Here is a 19,433-nt window from a genome sequence, read left to right as displayed (position 1 = left end):
TTCAAAAGAATCCTAAAAAAGTCCTTTCTGTGTACACTGATGACTATTTAAATTAAAAATACAATCACTTGAAAATTTAACATTCTCTAAAATAACTATTTGGTAGAGAGGAAATAACTGCAATTATTGATAATTTAGAAAAATTAATGAGAACACTGCATATAAAAACTTAAAAGACGGCCTGGTGCGGTGGCTCACGCCTGTAATCCCAGCACTTTGGGAGGCCGAAGTGGGCGGATAACGAGGTCGGGAGATCAAGACCATCCTGGATAACACAGTGAAACCCCGTCTCTACTAAAAATACAAAAAAAAATTAGCCAGGCGTGGTGGCGGGTGCCTGTAGTCCCAGCTACTTGGGAGGCTGAGGCGGGGAGAACGGTGTGAACCCGGGAGGCGGAGCTTGCAATGAGCAGAGATCGTGCCACTGCACTCCAGCCTGGGCGACAAAGCGAGACTCTGCCTCAAAAACAAACAAAACAAAACAAAACAAAAAAACAAAAAAAACACAAAAACTTACAAGACATAGCAAAAACAGGACTCTAATGAAAAGGTATGTCTTTAACTGTTTTCACTCTTTAACAGGAAAAATGAAAGAAAGGAGAATTTGGTTTCATTTTTTCTTACCACTGTATTAGTAGCATTCTTATGCAAGGGCCAAGAGAAAACGTTCCCTTCTTCCTCTGAAGGGTCCCTGAAAATCAGCTGGACAAAAGGCAGATCAATAGGTGAAAAGGCATACAGTCTTATTGTATCTTAATTTTATTTCACATGGGAGCCTTCAGAATGAAGACTCAAAGATAAAGGGGAAATTGTCCATTTTTGTATTGAGGTTCAACAAAATATGGACAGCCATGTAGAAATTTGATTGGACAAAAAGGGCATGACCTAATGCTAACAGACTGAGTGGGGAAACCCAGCGAGGCTTGTCCATCTAGATTCTTCCCGGCCTTTCTGAGCACCGTACCTTCCTTCTGGGTGTGGGGCAGAACCCTGTCTGGAATGGGGGTACTTTTTTTTTTTTTTGAGAGGGAGTCTCCCTCTGTCGCCCAGGCTGGAGTGCAGTGGTGCGATCTCGGCTCACTGCAAGCTCCACCTCCTGGGTTCACGCCATTCTCCTGCCTCAGCCTCCCAAGTACCTGCGACTACAGGTGCCCGCCACCGCGCCTGGCTTTTTTTTTTTTTTGTATTTTTAGTAGAGACGGGGTTTCACTGTGTTAGCCAGGACGATCTCAATCTCCTGACCTCGTGATCCACCCGCCTTGGCCTCCCAAAGTGCTGGGATTATAGCCGAGCCACCATGCCCGGCCTGGAACGGGGGTCTTATAACCTACTGTCAAACAAGGTAGGTCTGAGAATTTATTTATGACCAGATTTTACACAGAAACGCAGCGAGAAAGTTAGAGCACTATTTTTAGGTGTTATGGTTGGGTTTGGGGAAGATGGGTTCTGGTTTCTATGATCCTGCCTTGGTGAAGAGGGATTCCAGTTTCTGGGGCTAGGCCCAGGGGAGAATGAGGAGCCAGAGACAGGAGGGCGGGAGAAGGTCAGAGAGAGCTGCTTCTGAAGCCTTCATTGAGGGTATCGTTCTCTGGGCCCTAACACTGACTCCTGACACTCTTGAAGTGTCCTTCCCTTAGCCAGCAGGAGGCTGCACTCACCTGGCTTCCCGCCTGGGTCTCTTGCCATGCCTCCTCCGTGTGTTCCACTTGCTGGGTCCCCTCTGCGGCCCCTGAATGCTGGAGCTCCCCACAGCTTGGTCCTGGGCCCCAACTGCCATGCAGTCCAAGTGGTTCCATCTCTTCTTAGGGATTTAACCATCCTTGCTATGTGACTGTACTCACCATTATGTTCTGAGGACAGTCCCTGCACTGAATAATCAAATGCTCATTTCTGTCAGCTCCACATTCGCCACCTTAACCCAAGTTTTCACCATTTCCTGTTTAAAGTAATCTCAGGACTCTTCTCTGGCATCTTCTCATGTCACCCTCTGATTGATTCTCTACGATTAATAACAGTCAACTTTTTTTTTTTTTTTGAGACGGAGTCTCGCTCTGTCGCCCAGGCTGGAGTGCAGTGGCGCGATCCCGGCTCACTGCAAGCTCCGCCTACCGGGTTCACGCCATTCTCCTGCCTCAACCTCCTGAGTAGCTGGGACTACAGGCGCCCGCCACCACACCCGGCCAATTTTTCTGTATTTTTAGTAGAGACGGGGTTTCACCGTGTTAGCCAAGCTGGGCTGGATCTCCTGACCTCGTGATCCGCCCACCTCAGCCTCCCAAAGTGCTGGGATTACAGGCAGTGGGATTACACGCCCGGCCAGTAACAGCAACTTTTAAAGTATGCACATATAAGATGCTAGTACTCTACTTAATTAAGGCTCTTCAATACGATCACATTGCTTCCATGATAGAGGCCGAAATCCTTTATGCAGCTCAGAAGCTCCTTCATGATCTGGCCCCTGCCCCCCTCCCCAGCCTTATTTGAGACCTTCTTTCCCTCCTCCCTTTTTGTGTCTTCTTTTGGTTTCTGCAATGTGCTGTGTGAAATGTGCTAACAGCTCGACTCAGATTTTTATAGCATATTCCTTTCTCCTTCATTAAATATACAAAATTCTTTATTAAAATTTATCACAAATCTAAAGTGTTTGATAGATTTTTTTCTTATTTTTATTCCCAAAGCCAGTTACTAGAGTTCATGCCCACGTACACTTATATTTGCTGAATATCATGCTTTGAATTACATTTCTAGCTTTGTAAGTAGTTTGCTATTTTTGTACACATTACATTGTATTGCTTAGAATTATGTACCTAAGACAGTATATAGATTTATGTTTTTAACTTTATAACTAATAAAATGCATAGATGAATTAGATTGAAGTAAAATAATGTCATTCCTGACTGCTTTTAGTAGTCCATCTTGCAGTAAGAATTCGACTTTCTCAGTTTGAGATATTCCTCTCACATGTTAAACATGCTTACTTAAATTTTGAAACTTTTTTTATTTAAAAGACTTATTTGTCTAATTGGTTTGACAATGAAGATTGGCTTTGCTAACTAGCTTACATGGCAAACACAGTGAATACTTTCTATTAGTTTAGAAAGCTTATTTCCAGATCCAAGGTTTTGACAAAAGGTATATTTAAAACTATTTGATAAAATAATTTTTATCAAAAATATGTGTAAATATATTTATTGCTGCATTTCATTGTGGTGGCCAAAATGTGGGTTGCCTTCCCGTAAAGGAATGGATGAATCCATTATAGATTATAGTATGTCTACACCAGTGTTTCTCAGCCTGGGTGATTTTATCCTCCAGAGGACATTTAGCAATGTCTGGAGGCATTTTTGGTTGTCACAGTTGGAAAGTGGCAGCGGTGCTCCTGGTGTCTAGAGGATAGAGGTCAGGGATGATGCTGAACACCTCCTAATGCACAGGGCAGCCCCCAACGCAATGGTTTCCATGCCTAAAATCATACTGCTCATGTTACAAAGTCCTGATCTGCAGCATGAATAAAATACTCATTAAAAAATATAGGTCTGGCATGGTGGCTCATGCCTGTATTCCCAGCACTTTGGGAGGCCAAGTTTGGTGGATCACCTGAGGTCAGGAGTTCAAGGCCAGCCCGGCCAACATGGTGAAAATCCATCTCTACTAAAAATACAAAATTAACCAGGCGTGGTGGTGGGCACCTGTAATCCTAGCTACTTGAGAGGCTGAGGCAGGATAATTGCTGGAACCCAGGAGGCAGAGGTTGCAGTGAGCCGAGTTGGCATCACTGCACTCTAACCTGGGCAACAGAGAAAGACTATCTCAAAAAAAAGAAGTATAACTTAAAACTATATCCATTGTCTTGAAAGTGTTTTTCACAAGGTACTGTTGAATTAGAAAACCAACATGCAGAAAAGTATGTACAGTAGGATGCCAATTTTTTAAAACAAAGAGCAACTGTCTCAGTGCGTTTGTTTTTGTCCATGTCTGTAGGGATTCTGCAAGCACAGAGAAAACCTGGGAAGACACTCAGGAGAGCCTTACCTTGTTTATTGTGTGTTGGGAAAACCCGATGTAGGTGAAGGAAGAAAGTCTAAAGAAACAAGAAAAGGAATTTAAAAGACTATTATGTGTTGACATGAAACTTTGTGCGTTCAAGTATAAATACATTTAAAAATTAAAACCCTTTCATATCTGTATACTGGTTTTTATATCATGTGACAATTTAAAGAATAAAGTAAAAACAGTGGTCCTGGCTTTGTGAGGATTACCACATGATTGGAGGAGACGTATGGCTTTTGTAGAGGCAGCTTTACACAACCGCACTGAGAGTGCAGGAAGGCAGGGTGCTCCTCAGACCTCCAGGGAGTTCGTCCCTAAGAGGAAGGCGGTTAGTGGAGGAGTGCTTTCCTGCTTCCCCAGGAGAATGGCGGGGGCTCAGGAGCCGGCTTTAGAGGTGACAACATGGGCACATTTGCCTGAGGAGGAGGAAGAAGGGAGCACCAGAGAGGTGAGAAGCCTGCCTGGGGGAAGAGTGGGCGATGCTGCTGAGAGTGTGAAACTGGCTCTCCTAGGGAAGATTATTTTGAGCCAGCATTGCTGTTGGAGGCACGGTTACACTCTTGATCTGTCGTCCCTCCAGAAAAGCGTGCAACAAACAGCTGCTTTTCAAGACTTTGGGAGGGGGCTGTAGTTTCTCACCTCAGCTCCAGCTAGTGTGGGATGAGGGCCCACAGGCCCCAATGCGCGTGTTTCAGAGAGAGGAAAGGGATCTAGTAGGGACCAGAACACACCCACAGAGCAGAGCACGTGGGGGCTTAGGGGATGGAGAGCTGAGAGGGCTGGGGTTTTAGGACTTTAGGGCTAAGGGACTGGAAATTATATGCCTTAAAATAATGGTGAGATTTAAAAACTAGGGCCAAGAGATATGGGCCTTCTAGGGCCAGAAGTCAAAACAGTCATGGAACCTTCAGAGGAGAGAGAATAACAAAATCCCAGGCTGCTAATTAGCCTCAGCGTCTCCTTTAGTTAGATTTTTTTTCTCTGTCTCTGATTTGCTCAAAAAGAGTACTGAATATGTGTTTAACCATATTTGGTAGGAAAATCAATGCCAAACTATGAAAGAGCACCATGCTCAACATGATTCATCCGAGCTACATGACCTTAGATGATGTGTCTGGGGCTGACATTAGCGAGTCCCAATTCCTCAGACCATGAGTTGGCCATAATTCAGCATGTGACAAGTGTCTGCTGTGTTCCAAGAGCCCTGGCTACAGGGTGAGGAAGATGCTACACTGGTCCTTACACTGCTTCGTGTTGTTGGAAGACAATGCCTGCACTCCACTCCCTGCATAGGAGGAGGTGATGCTGTTAGGAATGATGCAGAATAAAAGGCAGAGTGGACTCACTGTAAAATAAAAAACACAGATGCAAAGGTCCTGTCACTGGAGCTATTGCCCATGCAAGGTCTCTAGCCCTGGAATGAGGAAGGTCAGGGAAAAGGCTGACCATACCGAATTATCAACAATATTTTATGATTATCTGTTTTTTTTTTTGTTTTTTTTTGACATGGAGTTTTGCTCTTATCATCCAGGCTGGAGTGCAATGGCACAATCTCAGTTCACTGCAATCTCTGCCTCCCAGGTTCAAGCGATTCTCTTGTCTCAGCCTCCCAAGTAGCTGGGATTACAGGCGCCCATCACCACACCCAGCTAATTTTTGTATCTTTGGTAGAGACGGGGTTTCACCATGTTGGCTAGGCTGGTCTCAAACTCCTGATCTCAGGTGATCCACCTGCCTCGGCCTCCCAAAGTGCTGGGATTACAGGCATGAGCCACTGCGACTGGCCTATTTTATGATTATCTTCTTGTCCAAGGAGATGGGGTGTGCCTTGCTAGGTAAGCATTCTCCAGTCCAGTGTAATTGTATTCATTTTCAAGTTTTGAAGAAATACAGGAACCACTCCATAATGTGTATTCAAAAGCATCCCTAATGTGTTTTCAATAACATCCCTAATGTGTACACATCCATGATGTGTATTCAAAATCTCCATGTTGGATGGAGGCACTTTCTGTGTTGTGCACAAATGTTTCCTATATACCAAGTGAAAGACAGTTTTTCTTTTCTTTTTTTTTTTTTTTTGAGACGGAGTCTGGCACTTTCGCCCAGGCTGGAGTGCAGTGGCCCGATCTCGACTCACTGCAAGCTCCTCCTCCCGGGTTCACGCCATTCTCCTGCCTCAGCCTCCCGAGTAGCTGGGACCATCACCGGCTAATTTTTTTGTATTTTTAGTAAAGACGGGGTCTCACAGTGTTAGCCAGGATGGTCTCGATCTCCTGACCTCGTGATCCGCCGGCCTCGGCCTCCCGAAGTGCTGGGATTACAGGTGTGAGCCATTGCGCCCAGCCCGAAAGATAGTTTTCTTTGTGTAAATGTATTTTTATTCACTTTTTGGCCTATTATGAGTTTATGTGAAAGCAATACATCTGTAGTTGCAAAAAATTCATGCAGTCTGGTTTGCTGTATATCATTTCCACCCTCCTTTTAGGGACTTAATTGAGTTTTCTCATAATCCAGGAAGGACACAAACCCTTCAAATCCATTCATGTGATCTTGTCTATGCATTTCAATTCATTTCTAAACAGGGCTCATCCATCAGAGTTTTATAGACCATTATTATCAGATACATAATCAAAGCAGAATTGTCACTTTTGGTAAAGGTTCGGTTTATTTTTTGCTATTTGTACATGACATCCTTCCCACTTTGTTTTGTCTTCCCAGTAGTTCTGGTGTTTAACAATATTCATTATGATTATTTATAATACCCTCTAATCATTCATCAAGTAATTATTGGGATGCTCTTTCAACTTATGTAAAGAAAATGTAGAACATAAATCTACTTAAAAACTAAGCCTCAGTTGGGCCAGGCGCGATGGCTCACGCCTGTAATCCCAGCACTTTGGGAGCCCGAGGCAGGTGGATCACGAGGTCAGGCAATCCAGACCATCCTGGCTAACATGGTGAAACCCCGTCTCTGCTGAAAATACAAAAAAATTAGCCGGGCGTGGTGGTGGGCGCCTGTGGTCCCAGCTACTCAGGAGGCTGAGGCAGGAGAATGGTGTGAACCCCGGAGGCGGAGCTTGCAGTGGGCAGAGATCGCACCACTGCACTCCAGCCTGGGCGACAGAGCGAGACTCTGTCTCAAAAAATAAATAAATAAATAAATAAATAAATAAATAAAAATAAATCTCAGTTATCACAACTCGTTTCAGAATGATTCAAAGAGTGGGATAAGAAATAGGAGAAACAAGTTCTTTGTAGGTTTCATAAAGTACAAGAAACAAGTTCTTTGTAGGTTTTATAAAGTACAAGAAACGAAAGCAAAAGGTCTTTAACAGTCTTTCTTTAACAGTCTGTATATTGCGCAAAGTTAATACGTGGGGAAACTGAGTTGAATTTATACATATATAAATTATATATATATATATTTCTGTGTAAGGAGTTTAAAAACTACAGGGCTCTGAAATAAATCTATTTTATAAATAAGTGGATAAGTTAAACTAACAATATTAAGTTATATCATGCTAACGCAAGTCACAAGAAAACTAGGGTGACTATATTAATATGAAAAAAGTCGAATTTGGAAAGGAATATTGTCATGCATAAAGAGGGACACTTGGAAAAGACACAGAGGTCAATTCAGCAAGAATGCATAACTATATTAAATGTGCATACAACCATAATAAAGCTTAAATATACATGAAGAAAAAACATACGTGCCTAAAGGAAAAATAAACACTTCTCTCTCAGAAAGTAATAGAATAAGGACACAGGTAATTAAAAAGATATAAATTAATGGAATAACACTATCAATCAACCTAATCAAATTGACTTTTGTGGATCATGCTATCAAGAGAAGCACAATACACCCTCTTTACAAGTGCACCTTAGATTTTCACCAAATATAGACCATATATGCTGTACTATCAAACAAGACTTGATAATTTAAAAATATTAAAATTACAGAGTATTTTCTCTGCCCATAATAGGATTATATTAGAAATTTAAAAATAAAATATCTTTTAACATCTCCAAGTGTTTGAAAATTAAGCAGCACAATTCTAAATAATCCATGGGTCAAAGAAGATATCAAATAGGAAATGATAAAATATTTTGAACTAAATGATAATGAAGAAACACAATTGAGAGGGAAATGTATATAGCTTTAATCTTAGAGGCAAAGATTTAAATAGATAACCCTAAAGCACAAGCCATAAAAGAAAAAAAATGATACATTGGTCTTTGTCAAAATTAAAAACTTATCTTTCTCGGCTGGGCGCAGTGGCTCACGCCTATAATCCCGGCACTTTGGGAAGCTGAGGTGGGTGGATCACTTGAGGTCAGGAGTTCGAGACCAGCCCGGCCAACATGATGAAACCCATCTCTACTAAAAATACACAAATTATCTGGGTGCAGTGGCGCACGCCTGTAATCCCAGCTACTCGGAAGGCTGAGGCATGAGAATTGCTTGAACCCAGGAGGCGGAGGTTGCAGTGAACCGAGATTGTGCCACTGCACTCCAGCCTGGGTGATAAAGCGAGGCTCAGTCTCAAAAAACCAACAAACAAACAAAAAACTTCTCTTTTTTGCCAACCTTTGTTTTAGCCCAGTGAGACCCAGTTTGGGACTTCTAACTTCTCGAACTGTAACAGAATACATTTGTATTGTCACTAAGTTTGTAGTAATTTATTATAGCAGTAATAGGGAAATATATATAATTACACATAGGACTCATATCCAAAATATAGAACGTCATTCTATAACCCATTTATGAGAAGGCAAGTGAGCTAATCTAAAAATTAACAAAATATGTGAACAAATACTACATAAATATGACATATGAAAGATGCTCAGTGTCATTAGTTGTCACTGAAATGTGTAAAATGCTACTGTATATCTATAAAAATGTCTAAAATTTAAAATTCAGACAATAACAAGTTTTGAATTGGAAGTGGGACAACCGGAACACGTAAATTACTGGGGAATGTGCAATGGTACAGCTACTCTGGAAAATATTCTGGAAGTTTCTTATAAGGTTAAACGTGCATACTTATCATATGACCCAGCAGTTTCACTCCTAGATATTTACTGAAGAAAAATAAAACTATATGACCCATAAAGCCTTGTGTGAATATCCTATAAAAACTCATATAAGCTTTATATTCATAATAGTCAAAATCTGGAAATAACATGAAGCATCATTTAAACAGTAAATGGATAAAGAGACCGTTGTATATACAATGAAATACAACTTAGCAATGAAAAGGAACAAAATGGTGTTACATGCAACAACATAGATGAATCTCAAAAACATTAAAGTGAGTGAAAGAAGCCAAGCATAATAGAGTATACACCATTCATGTGAAATTCTGTAAAAGATAAAACTTGGCAGGGTGCGGTGGCTCACGCCTGTAATCCTAGCACTTTTGGAGGCCGAGGTGGGTAGATCACTTGAGGTCAGGAGTTTGAGACCAGCCTGGACAACATGGTGAAACCCCATCACTACTAAAACTACAAAAATTAGGTGTGGTGGCAGGTGCCTGTAATCCCAGCTACTTGGGAGGCTGAGGCAGGAGAATCGCTTGAACCCAGGAGGCAGAGGTTGCAGTGATTCAAGAGCACGCCATTGCATTCCAGATTGGGGATCAAGAGTGAAACTCCATCTGAAAAAAAAAAAAAAAAAGATAAAACTCGTTCATGTCACAGAAAGCAGGCCAGGGATAATGCAAATGAGTCCATGGGAGTTTTGTGGGTGATAAAAATGGCCATAACTTGATGTCTTGGTATTCACATAGGTGCATGAATTTGTCATATTGCACCAAGCTATTCACTTGCAATGGGTCCATTCATGTTATATAAGTCATAGTCGTAAAGTTTGTTCAACAAAACAAAAGTCTAAATGGCTAGAAGAGAGAAAAGAAACTTCATCCTTTCTTTTATCTAGAACTTTCCCCTCTCTGTACTTTTGTGCTTACACGTAAAGGGAGCATATGTTGGTTTTAAGCTCCCTCTTTCCATCTCACCCAAAGTGTGCAGAATTTGGCAAATGTTCTCCGATTTTGCACTGTGGAGCTGTGACAGACCCTATTTTCAGTATAGATAAACTTTTCTTCCCTACTTTTGACTGCTTTTTGTGCATTTTGGCAGTTTGTTCAGGAAGGGGAGGAATACAAATGAGTACTACTTTCCCTTTTTCCCATATAGCTCCAACAAAAGTGAAAAAAAAAAGTCTTCTTAAAATTTAAATAAAAGGTTTTGGTTAATTGTCCCTAATACTTAGCAAGATAATAATTGATTCATTGCATTACAAACACATTACATATTATGTGTGGAGTCAACAGCACGTGCTGAAGACAAAAATAAAGTTATTATGCAGAACTGTTATGCCAGTGGGAAAAAGATACTGCTTGGATTTAAATTTTGACTCCATGTTCTTCTTTCAATATGGATTTCTCACTGTACGTTTGCCTTCCTGTTCCTTTCCAGATGAGCTAAGCCACTTGGTTGCTGCTGCTGGCCTGGCTATTGGTCTGCTTTCTATCTTTGTGCTGAGGTACAAAGTGCCTTTCTTGAAAAGGTTCTAGGATTATGATCTTTTAGGCAACTGTAAAGCCATATTTCTCGAATTTCAGAAATCCTTTAAAATTATATCAATACATTTTTAAAGGAAGAATAAGAATGTAATGTCTCAATCAGCCCTTGCCCAGAGATGTTCCTTTATGTTTTCACAATCATCTTAAATATTAAGTTGCTGGGCAATTACTTAGTTGAATAGACTTAAGAAGAATTTTTGTGTGTTTCTTGGATTAAAATCTATAGACATAACATACCGAAGGGGTGCATTTGTGTGTTAAAGCTTCTTGGGACCAGCCTGGCCAACATGGTATAACCCTCCACTATTAAAAATACAAAAAAAAAAAAAAAATCAGCCGGGCTTGGTGGTGGGCACCTGTAATCCCAGCTACTCGGGAGGCTGAGACAGAATTGTTTGAACTTGGAAGGTGGAGGTTGCAGTGAGCCGAGATCGCGCCACTGCACTCCAGCCTGGGTGACTGAGTGAAACTCCATCTCAGAAAAAAAAAAAAAAAAAGCTTCTTGAAACAAAATTCTTAGGCAGTGCTAAATAATTTGTCATCTGCTTATTTCCTTTAAATTGGAAATTCTCATATTATTTTTAAAATCATGAGACTAAAATAAATGTGCTTGTACAAAGTACTGATTTATTTTACTTGAAAACTTTCAAATACTCTAAATCTGAAATAAAGTTGAATTATTCCTTGATAAAACTTCTACATTATTCACTGCATTCTCTGTAGGTTCATGAAGCTATAGAATGTCAACGACATTTTTAAGGGGCACTATGATACTGTAACAGCACATTTCTGAAAGTACCAGTGGTCCTTCATCAAGACTTCCAACTCCTCCAGCTGAAAGATACGGTTTTTCATTTGCTCTGGTCTGAATGTTTGTGTTTCCTGCAAAATAAGTATGTTGAAATCAACCTCCAAGGTGATGGCATTAGGAGATAGGACCTTTAGGAGGTGGTCATGGGAGTGGAGCCCTCATGAATGGGATTAGTGCCCTCATAAAAGATGAAGAGAGATCTCTCTCCCCTTTCACCATGTGATGAAACAGTGAGAAGGCACCATCTATGAAAAAGAAAGTGAGCCTTCACCAGACACTGAATCTGCTGGCACCTTGCTCTCACACTTCTCAGCCTCCAGAACTGTGAGAAATAAATTTCTGTTGTTTATAAGCCACACAGTTAAGGGTATTATAGCAGCCCAAATGCACTAAGACACACCTGTTACCAGCTGACAGTCATCCCAGCTGGATCTGGAACATTTCTCCTGTCTGATTTTACTTGAGGCAAGTTTCTGACAGTCTTAATTTACAGCCCATTAGAGAGGACTGCAGCAGGTGTTTCTGCTCCTATCTGCCTAACAATTCCCCACACCAGCCAAATTGGCTTTTGATGTGTTTATGCAAAGACTGCTTGGAGTAATATATTACAACATAATAGAGAAGGGAAAGGAATTTGGGCTGAGAAACTGCAAACTAAACTAAAACAAAGAAGATATTATTTTGTTGATAGTGAAGAGAAAATTTGATAGTAACTTTCATCGTTGTAGTGAATTATTAATATGTGTTCGGTAAAAACAAAATAAAACAAAAACAAACAACTCTTATTAGAAGTTTGTCTCTGAAGATTTGGATCATGCTGTTACACTGTGCTTTGTTTACCAGTTTTCAGGATTTAGAACGAAGAGGACTGTGTTTGAGACTTTGCCCTGACTGTAACTGGCTGCTCATTGTTGGGAAATTTATGTCATTCGTTTCTCCCTCAATTTCCTTATCTTTAGAATATAACTTAGTTAAACAAATAGAACTAATTTTCTAATTGAATTTGTTTGATATTCTTTAAGTGAGGTTAGAAAAAACCCCGTAGTAAAGAGTAGAACACTAATATATAAAAATGCCAAGAATTATAGTAATTGTATTTTCACTTTTCCAGCACAGGAAGTTGATAGGGAACTTTGACATACATAGTATAATTATTTTATTTTTAGCTGTGAAGTTTAGCTAATATTTTTAAGTTATTTTGTTGCCAGGAGATTCTTCTCTTCACACTTCATAAACATTGTGATAGTTTTCACATGCACTGGAATAGGAGATATCCATTATTTGAACTGCTCAGACTGAGGTTATTTGAATATCACTCCCCATACTCCATTTATCTTTTTCTTACAGGTGCTTCCACTTTTTCACATGATCGCAATTCATGGGTCATTTGACCCAAACTGTGTTGGTGAGCCTACTTCCTGGTAGTTCACCCACTAGATACCAGAGGAGTGTTAGGGAAATGTCTCTCTGGTGATTGAGGTCATAATGAGAGGTGAAGCCAGCTGGACTTCTGGGTCCAGTGGGGAGTTGCGGAACTTTTCTGTCTTACAAGAGGATTATAAAACACACCAATCAGCGCTCTGCAGCTAGCTAGAGGTTTGCAAAATGCACCAATCAGTGGTCTGTAAAATGGACCAATCAGTACTCTGTAAAATGGACCAATCAGCACTCTGTAAAAAGGATCAATCAGCAGGACATGGGCAAGGACAAATAAGGGAATAAAAGCTGGCCACCCCCCACATGCTGGAGACCCTTGTATGCTGTGGAAGCTTTGTTCTTTTGCTCTTCACAATAAATGTTGCTGCTGCCCACTCTTTGGGTCCCTACCACCTTTAAGAGCTGTAACACTCACTGCTGGGGCTTCACTAACCTAAGAAAGTTTTTCTGGACATCAGGAATAGAGATGCTTATGAGGCACCCAGAGCAGGATTATCATGAATAAATGTGTAACCCTTGGGCAACTTATTTAACTTCTCAAGGCCTTTCTTTTAAAAATTTTAATAGTAGTACCTATCTTTTGGAATGGTCAGGTCATTTAGGATACTAAATGAAGCTTACAAATAGGAGCACATTGAATTTTAAACCTAAAAAGAAAAAATGAAGCTAAATGAAGAATCCTCAGAAGTTATAAAAGATATAATTTTAAAGTTATACAATGGCACTTTAGGATTTTTCTACTTGAGTTAAAAATATGTTGTTGGAACTCTTGTTCTAATTGGGTAAATTGCATTCTTTACTAGAATGGAATTAAATTCAGATTTTGTAGCATCTAAATTTGTGAAACTTTTTCTAAATTATAAATAGCGGTAACTTTCCTGAGTTTTTTCTTACAAAAAAAGTTATTGAAAAAAGGCATTCTGAATGGAAGCAAGTAGACAGTACCTATAGAAGCGTGTGCTGAAATATGTGAATATTTCAGCACAAAACCTAGAAGTGAGAATGTTCTCTATTTAGTAGAATTTGTTTTCAGCTGATAAGTACTTCAGTACTTGTAGATTTTATTTTTTAAGTTAAAAATATTATGGCCCACATAGAAGAGCCAGTGGATTGGGGTAATAATTTCAAATGTTTTTACCGTAATTTTAAAGAAGAATAAAGAAAATTTTATAAAAACATTTAAAAGAAATTCATATTATAAAACATATTCTTCAGGAAAAACTAGTGACATTATATTAAAGACTGATATTATGAAGAAACAAGTATGTGAATAGCAAGAGTGATTTTTCTGCTTATTTTCTAGGGCTCAGATAATCAACGTAAGCACTTTTTAAAACACTTGCTTTGGAATGAAAATGTTTTCTTTATTTTGAGAAAGCAATTTATTGTTTGGCAATTTCTGAGTGAACTTAAAATGGAATTATTTGACTCTGCAATCCCATTATTGAGTATATGCCCAAAGGAATATAAAACATTCTACCATAAAGACACATATACATTTACGTTCAGAGAAGCATGATTCACAATAGCAAAGACATGGAATCAACCAAAATGCCCATCAATGGTAGACTGGATAAAGAAAATGTGGTATGTATACATCATGGATGGAGTACTATGCAGTCATAAACAGAACAAGATCATGTCCTTTGCAGGAACATGGATGGAGCTGGAGGCCCTCATCCTAAGTGAGCTAACACAGTAAAATAACACAAAATACCACATGTTCTCTCTTACAAGTGGGAGCTAAACATCAAGTACATATACACACAAAGAAGAGAACAACAGTCACCAGGGCCTGCTTGAGGATGGAGGGTGGGAGGAGGGTGAGGATCAAAAAACTACCTATCAGGTACTATGTTTATTACCTGGGTGATCTGCACCACAAAACCCTATGGCACACAATTTACCTGTATAACAAATCTTCACATGTACCCCAGAACTTAAAAGCTGAAAAGAGAAAATAATTTATCTTTCAATATAGTTTTAAAGTATTTGAAAAGCATTATACAAAAGTTTTAAAATAGAACTATATAGGGTCAGCAATATAATAAGCCAATCTATTGGTATTTCAAATTATTTGATTTTTGAAATACTTTCAAAATATGAGTATTTCGAAAATACTTTCAAAATATAAGTATTTCAAAAAGTAAATGACTTGATTTTTTTTTTTTTTTTTGAGATGGAGTCTCGCTCTGTCACCCAGGCTGGAGTGCAGTGGCACAATCTCAGCTCACTGCAACCTCCGCCTCCCGGGTTCACGCCATTCTCCTGCCTCAGCCTCCAGAGTAGCTGGGATTACAGGCACGTGCCACCATGTCCAGCTAATTTTTTGTATTTTTAGTAGAGACAGGGTTTCACCGTGTTAGCCAGGATGGTCTCGATCTCCTGACCTCGGCCTCCCAAAGTGCTGGGATTACAGGCGTGAGCCACTGCACCTGGCCAATAATTTGAATTTTTAAGACAGATTTTCACGCTTGAACATGTTCCAATTTGCACAAAAATTAAGTGACCTTCCTGTCTATAGATTTATCTCATCACCCAAGTCTCCCGGGTTTAATTATCTGTAAGTGGACAGGCAAGTTCCACTCATAGTTCTTATTTTCCAGAAATATATATGATAGTGTGACAGAAACTGGTATTTGGTGACCAAACCCTTCTCCTCTTCTCCCTTGATAAACTAGACTGCCTTTGTGTAGCCTCTCTTGTGGTTTGGTGTGGCCATAAGACTGAATTCTATTGGTTGATTACAAGTATAAGTAACGTACATCACTTCCAGGCATCATCCATAAAATCACCCATATTTGCTCATTCATCCCCTTTTCTTGCCTTGTGAAGAAAAATGAAGACAACTCTAAGCATGATCTTCTGGGCCCCTGTTAAGAGTGGCAGAGCCACTCCCTGAAACGGGTCTGTGTCTATGATTTTGATTGAAGATCCTCCCAACCAGGGAAATACGCATCTGTTACCTGAGCAAGAAAAAGAAAAAATCATAAGGTTAGCCCACTGAGATTTTGGAGTTTATTATGGAAGGCAGTATTTATTGAATAGGTGTAGAAGTGGGTATCCTGAAGTGGGTACTTACTGCTGTAACAAAACCTAAACTATGTGGCACTGTCTTAGTGGTTGGGCCAAAGTTAGTAAGCCTGTGATATGGAAGGCTAGGAAGATAGAAGCCCAAGTTTTACAGAGGTGAACATTTGTAAAATTGTTGTTTGCCATGAAATTGAAGGCAGATCATGCGCCTACTGCATGATTTAGTAATTACTATGGACCAGTGGCTGCTGAGTGTTTCCCACTCTTCTCTTTCCTCAAATAGAAGTACTCATGCCCTTGCTCTTTTGCTGTGTATTGGATGTCTCTGTTGGAGTGAGCAGATAATTGGCCTTTTTAGTTCATAGGTTCCTGTACTGCAAGGAGCCATATTCATACTTGGTGGAGAGGACTCTTTATCATTTGGGAATTCTGTACTTTGTGCCAGATGCAATACCTAGATAGAACTTTTTCTTCCTTCGTAGATCATCTGCCTTTAATTCACTGGGACCAACTTTATTATGTCTTTTATTCTGGTTGTCATAAATATCCTGGGATTTCTTGTCAACTCTGCTCACTGGAATTAATGGTTCATTATCAGCAATATCCTTAGTAACCTCGACCCCTTTTCTAAGCCTTTCTGTTATTTTTTGATCTAACAAGAAGCCACTTCTTCCATAAGAACACCCTGTCAAGGGTACTCTTTTTCTTCCATAGCCCTTGAATCATTGGGCCTACAGATGGGATAAAAGTCCTTGTAGTTCCTGTTGTTAATTAGGAATTAATTTTGTTAATTACAGAGCAGTTTCTTTCACTTCTCCCTAAAACACTGGTTTGAATCTCATATTATCAGATTGTATCATCCATTGTTACTCATTGTTACTAACTCATGGGTCATTCCTCTAGGATTTAACTCCTGACTCACTCTCTCTAATCCTGCCTATTTCCTAATTCCCCTCTTTAGCTTTCAGCTGCTTTTCTTTCTTTTTTGGATCAGGCCCATTGACTTACAAATATGCTGTCATCTCTCCCACTAAAAAAGCAAAAAACCAAAATTAAAAAAGCAAATGCAAAGAAGCAAAAAACCAAAATTAAAAAAGCAAAAATGGGATCTCTTGATCCCATTTTTGTCAACCTAGTTTTTAAAACTCTCATTTACAGCAAAACTTCTGGAAGGAGTTGTCTGTATTTTCTGTCACAATTTCCTCCTCCGCATTCTCACTTGAATCCATGCTGATCAGATTTTAGCCCTTATCAGTCTGAGGATACTGATTGTGATAAAGTCATGAACAACTTATACATCATTAGATCTAATAGTCTGGTATGAATTAGAGATTGTTTCATGTTTTTTTGATATTCATATACAGAATTTACCAGCCCTATTTATTTCAGAGACCATATGCTGTGCTTTACAATGCCATCTTTGTTACAAATTAAGTGTCCATGTATGTGGGTTCATATGAGGGCTCTCCCTTCTGCCTTTTGGTCTGCCAATCTCTGCGCCCAATACCATACTGCTTAATTACTGCGGCTTTAAAATACACCTTGATATTTGTTAGAACAAGTCCCTCCACCTTGTTCTTTTTAAAGAGACTCTTGGCTACTCTTGGTCCTTCACATCTCATATAAATTTTAGAACTAGCTGCCTTTGTGAAATAGATTTCCTCTACCTCTGTGAAATAAATTTCACGGCTGGGCATGGTGGCTTATGCCTGTAATCCCAGCACTTTGGAAGGCCAAGGCGGGCAGATCACAAGGTCAGGAGATTGAGACCATCCTGGTGAACATGGTGAAACCCCATCTCTACTAAAAATACAAAAAAGGAGCCAGGCATGGTGGCGGGCGCCTGTAGTCCCAGCTACTGTGGAGGCTGAGGCAGGAGAATTGCTTGAACCCGGGAGGCGAGGGTGTAGTGAGCCGAAACTGTGCCACTGCACTCCAACCTGGGTGACATCTAGATTGCTTCAACATCAACATACTCTCTTCCTGGGCATGCTTGGAGGATCTAAGATTGTGGTAAAAGGCATTTATTTACAGAAAATAGAAACTTCTCTTGTCCTACCTCTGCTATTAGAAAATGAATCCGGCGGGGCGCAGTGGCTCACGCCTGTAATTCCAGCGCTTTGGGAGGCCGAGACGGGCGGATCACGAGGTCAGGAGATCGAGACCATCCTGGCTAACACGGTGAAACCCCGTCTCTACTAAAAATACAAAAAATTAGCCGGGGATGGTGGCGGACGCCTGTAGTCCCAGCTACTCGGGAGGCTGAGGCTGGAGAATGGTGTGAACCCAGGAGGCGGAGCTTGCAGTGAGCCGAGATCGCACCACTGCACTCCAGCCTCCTGGGCGATAGATCGAGACTTGTCTCAAAAATAAATAAATGAATAAAATAAAACAAAATGAATCCTCGACTAATTGAATTGTATTATTTTCTTCTTCTTAAAATAAGCTTATATTTATTTGATGCTTACTATGTGCCACACACTCTCCTAAGAACCTTACCAGTACTATCTCATTTAATCCATTTAACAAGACAATGAGAGTCCCCAGTTTGCTGATGAGAAAATTGAGGCACTGAGAGGTCAAATAATTTTATTGAGGACCAAGATGTGAAGTGGTGGAGTCAGGTTTCTATCCTAGATAGTCTGGTTCCTGAGCTCACTCTCTTTACCTTGGGCTAACATGCCTTGCTTTGGGTTTAGACTATTCTATTTCTACTCTATTGAATTGACTCTTTTGCTCAGTTATCATCCATCTTTCTCAGTTTCTAATCCATGGCTTTGTAGTCAAATTTTCCTTTTACTGCTTTGTCCAAATTCTGTTTCAACATATATACTTTTATTCTCACTCATTTATGAATAGTTTGTAATGTTGGTTTTGGGGTTTTCTTTATCCACAAGTTATTTAGAAGAGTAATTTGACATTTCTAAGTGGAAAGTTTCTTTTGGGCTAACCTTTGGTTGTTTACTGTCTGGTTTCATGATATTGTAATCAGAACATGGGCTACTGCTTTGGGAACTTCATTTAGATTTTTTTGGTAACCTAACACTTGGCTAACTGTTGTAAAAGATCCATGGTGTATATACACACACACACACACACACACACATATATATACGTGTATATATATACACGTGTATATATATACGTATATATATACACACGTATATATATACGTGTATATATACGTGTATATATATACACGTATATATATGTGTGTGTGTGTGTGTGTCTGTGTGTATCAAATCAAGCTGAATATTTGTGATATTCAAATTCTTTATGTTGTTTTTTTCTATCTGATTTTCCATTTTCTGGGAGCTAGTTGTTTTCCTCCTCCTTGGCTCCGGTTTTGCCACTTTCTCTTTGTATTTTTGAAAATGCTTGCTTTATATATTTCAGTGCTACGTTGTTTAGTCTTTAATTTTGTCAACTTCCTGACAAAGTGCATTGTCATCAATATAAGGCATTGGTCCTCATCAAAGTAAATACTTTGACCTTGCATTCAATTTTGTTCT

Source organism: Pan paniscus, chromosome 14, assembly GCF_029289425.2.
Source record: "Pan paniscus chromosome 14, NHGRI_mPanPan1-v2.0_pri, whole genome shotgun sequence".
NCBI lineage: Eukaryota > Metazoa > Chordata > Mammalia > Primates > Hominidae > Pan > Pan paniscus.
This window is presented reverse-complemented; position numbering follows the sequence as displayed.